Source organism: Tiliqua scincoides, chromosome 1, assembly GCF_035046505.1.
Source record: "Tiliqua scincoides isolate rTilSci1 chromosome 1, rTilSci1.hap2, whole genome shotgun sequence".
NCBI lineage: Eukaryota > Metazoa > Chordata > Lepidosauria > Squamata > Scincidae > Tiliqua > Tiliqua scincoides.
Window position 1 is genome coordinate 114,319,996 of NC_089821.1, and position 7,745 is coordinate 114,327,740.

Sequence of the window (7,745 nt, forward strand, 5' to 3'; positions counted from 1 at the left end):
CACACTGAGAGCAGTTGCATCGGGCCAGTGTGGGCTCCAACAAATCTCCGGAGGGCCAGAGGCTCATTGGAGGGTAGGGGCTCCCTGAGGGCCGCATAGAGAGGCCTTGAGGGCCGCAAGTGTCCCCAGGGCCAGGGTTTGGGCACCCCTGCGCTAGGGTGTTAGAGCTAGAGGTTTGAATTGCAATAGGTGTTGTTAACAGCTGCAACCAAGGGAAGGTAATGAACGCCTTGGAACTAAAAGTGATGTCTGAAAGCCAGATAGGTGTGGGAGTAGAAGGAGAAAGATTGAAGAAGTGACTGACTGACTGGTGTGTGGCTGTCTTGCTCAGGAGCTGCTGAGAGCTAAGGTGAAGCTGTTGACCGGAACAGGGAGGAAGGAGAACCTCTGCATTTCAAACAGGCAAGCTACCTTGGTGGTGGGGTCCAGTGATGCTTTCCACAGAACTTTGGCTCTTGGGGGTGGGGGTTAGAAGGGAGGGTAATTAGTCTAAAGTGGGCATAAGATCAGTAGACAAAGGTTTTGGCAGGACAATGTACATCAGGATTTATGAAAGGGCAACTCTATGAAGCTTCTGAATTGCCCTAGTTTGCTCTGAATGCTCAGCATGTGGTCTTCTGCCTGTGCCTGAGCATTCTGTTTTACATGAAGGAAACTGACTCATGTCATAAATATTGCAATTTTCATTGTCAACCCATTATTATCAAAAACACTCTATTTTCAAAACATATTTGCATGAAATATATTGTCTTAATATCTTGATCAATTTTTAATTATGATGTTACTCAATACTAGCAAAGGTGCATGACTCATCTGGTCAACAGAGCACCTGTTGTACATCAGGCTGTAGCTGCTGTGCTTTTCTGCCCTACATTAGATCATGGTTTCCCATAACTGGATCCTCATAACATTTGAAAGGCTTGACCTGATTACAGTGTTGGCACCAAGTTTCTGAGGCTCTGGGGCAAAACACTCCACTGAATTCCCCATGGCATCTCCTGCCTGCCCCCAATGGAGCATTGTGTACTACCATTGCCACCAGTATTGAGGATTCAACTGTCAACCCAGCCATGTGAGTCCTTTGATGGATGGAGGCCCTTGGCTGGTACCCAATCTTGCTGATGCTTGATGCCACCCTGATTATGATCAAAATTGATGATATTCCCATTGGGTCTCTCTCTTGTCACAATGTCATTCTTGCTGCTTTATAATGAGGACCTCCCTCTATCCTGAAATCTGTGGCTCTGCTGCATATGTCGATGCTCCAAGAATACCAGAGAAATGTTTGTTGTCCATGAATAACATCTTCACATTCAGAAGATTCACATTCACATTGTTACATTCAGAGCAGATGAAATCCAAAGGATTAAAGCTATAAAGCCACAACACTATCAACTTTTTTGTTGTCACATTTTAATAATTAAGAGGGCATTTTGTTAAAGATTTAGCAGTTGTCAAAGGATAAACCACAATTTTTTTTTTTTTACCCAATGACAAAGCAATGAAGCATTGACAGAATCACTGTTTTAATAGAGTGTTACGAACCATTCTTGTCTGATTAACAGTTCTAATAACCAGTGCACGGAATGTGAGATACCACTTTTATGTCCAAACTTTTCAGACATTTCCCACCAGTAATACTGCCAGTCCTTGGAAAACAATCACACATCAGCTTCCAATGGACTCATAGATCAATTGTCAAAATATTGGAAGATGCTGAAGATTTGTCTTCCTGTGAGGATCAGTAGAGAGAGAAGCCAGGAATTTCCCAAACATAAGACTGCATGGAAACCAGAAGGAGCTTATCTACACCACAGACTGATACTTAATAGGCATTTTCTTTTTCCAGCAGACCCTGGGAATTGTAGCTCTGTGTGCGGGTGTGTCTCAGAATCTCTACCAAAGACTTCTCTGCGCCCTTACCAAACTACAATTCCAAGATTCTCTGGGAGAAAACTACAATATCCTTTACAAAAATTTGAATACAAACACAAAATTTTATTAGGCTCTCAGACAAGGATTGTCAAACCTCAGGCTAACACAGGGGTGTCAAACATGAGGCCTGCAGGCTGGACGCAGCCTGCAGAAGCTCTTTATATGGCCCACAAAATAGTTGGGTTCTCCTAGCACGACCATCAGCTGCTGAGCTGAGAAGTATACCCTGGCATAAGTGGCATTGCTGAAAATGTGGTGCCAGGAGAGCCCAGTTAGCAGGCAGGCCACACTTTAGGCAGCTCTGCTTTTGCTGAGGTGTCACTGCTGAAAGGGTGGCCCGCGTAATAATTAGGGTTTCCCAGTGCCACCCTTTCAGCAGCACCGCTTCTGCTAAAGCACTGGGAGGGAGGGATGGGCCTCAGAAGGCGAGGAACAGTACAGGGTAAGAGCTAGACCAAGAGGTATGAGAGAGGGAGAAGCTGCAGATGCACTGGGAGAGCCCTATTATTATGTGGGCAGCCCTTTCAGCAGTGCTCCTTCTGCTGTTGCATCTCTACAGAACACCTGCAGCCTTTCTGAAGTGTCAACCTTTTTTCCTTAATTCAAGTAGCAGGCATGAGAAGCTCAGGATTGGGACTGCAGTGCAAGGCATTTAATCCTTTCTCTGTGGTCCCAAAGAAAATGGGGCCCCTGCCCATTGTATTGGTAATATCATGGAAATGCCTATGGAAGCATCCCACCTGCAGCTTATAGCTAATTCTGGATTATCATCAGGACTGCTTAGATGGGAAGAGAGAGTGAAAGTTCCCTTTCCCACATCCCATCGTCCTAATCCTGATCAGGCTCCTGCTTCAATGATAAAAACAAAATAAACCAGTGGTTCTCACACATTTAGCACCAGGACCCACTTTTTAGAATGAGAATCTGTTAGGACCCACCAGAAGTGATGTCATGACCAGAAGTGACATCATCAAGCAGGAAAATTTTTAACAATCCTAGACTGCAATCCTAACCACGCTTACCCAGGCGTAAGTCCCAGTAGCTATCGTTGTTAAAAGAATATACCTAGTAGCTTGTTAAAAGTACAGGTCTGTAACGTTTCCCCGAATGCAGTCACATACGGTGGTAGCATCAAGTCTAATATATTAAAAATAAAATATTGAAATGAATGGGGACCCACCTGAAATGGGCTTGTGACCCACCTAGTGGGTCCCAACCCACAGTTTGAGAAACACTAAAGACAGACCAGCAACGTATTCAGTGATGACTTTGAGGTGTGGACATGTCCTATGTCTGTGGAGAGACCACTGGTCAAAAGTTAAAGCACAGGTATTCTGCAGATGCCCTGGGTTTGATCCTTGAGCTCTCAAGCTGAGAACATTTCAGGTACCAGGGACTTGGGCATGAGCAACAGTTGATAGAGTAATTGGTCTAGCAGGACCAATGGTCTCATTTGGTATAAGGAGGATTTGTTTGTTCATCTATTAGCCTGTTATCCTGCAGCCTATTCTATTCCAGAGACCAAAAGCAAGCATCTCATCTCCCATAACAAAAAACTACAGTTCAAGCAACACTGCTTACGGGCAATGCTACTGAAGTTCATAAAAGCGCAACATGAATGCCTTATCAGTTTTTAAACTCTCTTTCCAGTTTTGACAGCAGAGAAATGTGGACATTTTAAGGAATCATATGGGATTTAGCTTTATTTTCAAATCACGCGCACAGCTTTGTTGAAATTCTGCAACGGTTATTGTTCCACTCTCTCTTTCCTGGAGTCAAGTGCCTAAAGGATCAAAATTAAAGCAGTAAGTGTTCCATGTGTCTTTAGGTGTTATAAAATGTTGGTCATGCACTGCATTCGAATGCGTTTGTGCCATTTTGGTCAGTCGGGCTCCCTTGGATCAGAGCAAACTTCAGATGCATGAAAATCCATCTCCCTCCACTCACCTAAGGCTATTAGAGCCTCACACAACCCAGTGCGGAGTTGGCAAAACCTCTCTGGGCTTCTCTGACGCTATAAACTGTGCTTCTGTAAAACTGGAAGTGCAGTTTCCAATCCCATTGGGAGCCTCAGAGAGGCTTCTGCAGGGTCATAGAGACTTGCACCTGGGGCATTTGTCCCATAGAGCCCAATGGCAGGTCAGTAACTGGTACATTCTCTAGCTGGCAATACTGGGTAGGCAGCAGCCTAAAGTATAATTTCCCCTTTATTGTCTTCTTCAGCACTTGTCTCATGACCTCTCTTCTCCATTTGCTGTACCTCACAGACCGTTGAGGGGGTGAGCCATCACCTGGTTCGTTTATCAACACCTGGTTGAGAAAAGTTTTCCTGGTTGGAGGAAAAATGTGAATAATGTAAAACACTGGCATAATTTTTCTCAGTGTCACAAGCTCCATTACACTGTTCTTTCAATAAGAACAGCTTGTGCAGCTGATGTCCTAGTTCAGGACTTACTTATAGTCCAGTCTTATCCTCCTCCAGCCCATAGTGCACAGCACTGCTGATGGAAAGCATGCGCACTGCATGATATGATAGGGGGCAACCAGATGCCCCCCATGTCATGTAAAAATTCCTTTTTACTTATCTCCTTGTACACCACCTGGCCTCCAGTGGGTTTCTTCAGACCTAGACCAGCTATTTAGGAAAAGGGCGGTTGGAATTCTGCATGCACAGCTGCCCCCAACATTTTCCCTCTCCTCCCATTGAACTGCCTCACTGCCTGGCCTGCTCCCTGCCCTGGTCTTCTCCCAAACTACCCTCACTGCCACCTTACTTGCTCCAGCAGGATGTCCAGGATCCACAGTAAGACATGTTGAACCTTGAGCTGACAGCCCTGGCACACTCTACAGTGGCACAGCTTTTGTGCTGCTGGCCTGGAACTTATGCTGGCAGATTGTGAATTCCACCACCTTAAGCCCCAGATAGGATCCGGGCCTTAGATTCATGTTTACCATTCCTTCTAGTAATGTCTTATACTGCAATCTAAGCTGTTTGCTTTACCTGGAGATCAGGAGGTGCCATTCATGAGCGTTCCTCCTTGTGATCTGTTGATACATTTCGCATGGCTACTAATGTTTTCATCCTTAAAATTCTTTTGAGATTTTTTTGGTCTCTTTGTTCTTTTGCTTTGAAACTGATTGGTAGAACGAAAATAACTAGGTATGGACAATTCAGCACACTTAGATCCTACTGAAATTAAGTCCCATGGATTTCCCATTATGGTATTCAGTTGGGCTTACTTTGCCCTGTTTCAGAGTTCCACGCTTGGAATATGTGGAACTCTTCATCCGTTGCAGAAGAGAGTGGGCCATCTGTGCATTTGCCAATGATTACATATATCATATACCCAGTGCTTTTTTTGTAAAAAAAAAAAAAAGGTGCAGGAACTCACGACTTGTTAATCTTTTATTTATTTATTTATTTTTAAATTTATTTAAAATAAAATATTATTATATATATATATATATATATATATATATATATATATATATATATATATATATAAATTTAAAATAAAATAAATCTTTTATTTATTTATTTATTCATCTCATTTCTCTCTCTTTAAATCCCCATTCCCCAACTACTTAAGAACTAGAAAATGAGGGGAGATCTTCAAGAGAGAAGAACAAAAAGAGACGGACCACCTCTGGAGCACACACCAAGGATTATATCACGGCTTGTTGCATGTATTTGCAAATATGTAACAACCAAAAAAATTAATTAAAACTTTTAAAACATTTAATAAATATTGGTTAAAACAATTGATGAAGGCAAAATATAAAAAAATGATTACATTACATCACTCTACAGATTTGTTTGAACCCAAATCAATTGGCACACAGGGGAGAGGGGGCACAAAAGATGGGTTAATTAATTGATTAATAAACAAGTTATGGATCAAAAATCATGTGGTCACATACCCTCTATTGGCTCAAGACATTGAAACATGATTGGTGCAAAAAAAAAAAGAGAAATATGTGATCAGATAACAATGAATGCACAGTATAAGCACACAAGGGGGGGAGCAGAAGAATAAACACAAAAGATGAATTGTAAAATAGATAAATTATATAATACCGGAATATAATCTATTTTACAACTCATCTTGAACCAATAGAGGGTGTGTGACCACATGATTTTTGATTCATAACTTCATAACTTAATCAATTCATTAACCCATCTTTTGTGGTTCCCCCCTTTCCCCTGTGTACTATGTTCCCATTCCCCATTATAATAATAGTAATTATTAAATATAGTCTAATAAAACCAAAAATTAATAGACAACAGTGATCTGACCTACTGCACAGAGGAATACATATTTCCTAAGTGTTATTATAATGCAGCAAGGACACTTAAGCTTCCCCATTTATAGTTAAAAACCTAAATCTCCTGTTGATGACATTACAAAGCTACTAAATTATTAGTAATAATTTTTGCTTAATTAATTTAGATCAGCCAAGCCTTATATTAATAACTATAAAAATGAATGAATTACTTGCTTCTCAGTAGACCTGCATAGGCTTGGGCTGCAATCCCATCCACATTTTCCTGGGAGTAAGCCCCACTGAACACAAGGGGACTTACTTCTCAGTAGACCTGCATAGGCTTGGGCTGCAATCCCATCCACATTTTCCTGGGAGTAAGCCCCACTGAACACAAGGGGACTTACTTCTCAGTAGACATGCCTAGGCTGTCTCAGGTGTAGGGGCTGCACCAGCCAGCTTCCTTCCCCCTCCAATGCCAGGCCAGTACCTGGGTGCTGCAACCCGTCTCCCTGGCTGGCTGACTGGCTGGCTGTCCCTCGTCGTTGTCCTCCTCCTCCTCCTCAGCACATGTCCCCACGCCCTCACCGGCTTGGTAGCTGCGCGGGAAGCAGAGCTCGGGGAGAGGAAAGGCGGGCTGGGCTCAGGCGAGAGCTGTGAGTGCGGTGAGGCAGGGGCAGTGCTTTCTTTGTAAAAAAAAATAAAAGGTGCAGGAACCCACTTACAAGAACAAGTTTAAGATTAACAAGTGTAATCTTTTATTTATTTACCTCCCCACCTAAAAAAAAAAATAAGAAAAAAAATTATTCCTTATGTGGATTTGAACCCCCAACCTCTGGCTCCACAGACCAGCACTTTAGTAATTGAGCCATTGGAAGTCTTAGACTCAAAGTGTTTGGAACTAATACTTGAGGCGCTGATGGCCACCAGCTGGGCTCAGGACCTTATATATTAGTTCTGAACACTGTAACTCTAGGCTTTCCTATAGCCCAATGGAGAGCATGCTGGGCTGTGGAGCACAAGGTTGGAGGTTCGAATCCCTCCTTAGCCAGCAGTGCTGGGTGGCGCAGGGAGGGAAAAAAGGTGGGGGCCAGGAGGAGGGGGAAAAAAGGTGCCTGTTTGAATCCCTCCCTAGCCAGCAGTGCTGCAGGGAGGGGGAAAAAAGGTGGGGGCCAGGAGGAGGAAAAAAAGGTGGGGGCCAGGAGGAGGGGGGAAAAAGGTGCCGGAACGCTCTTCCGGTGCGTTCCATTACAAAAAATACCCTGCATATACCAATGATTGCATATGTTCTCTCAAAAGAAAAGAAAGCCTTTAAAAGTAGAAAATAAATTGTATGTATTGGAGTTCTTTGTCCTTAAGAAGGTGCTGGATCAGCACATACATGAACTGATCCTTTCTGTTCAGTGGTCAACTTTCTTGTGCAAAACCCAATCAACTCTGTATGCAAGAGGTGAGATACTGTATAGACTGACTCCTTACATAACTTGTAAAAGTAGAACTGTACATTCATTTTCACCGGGATAGCATTCTGTTGTTTTGATGGAAAG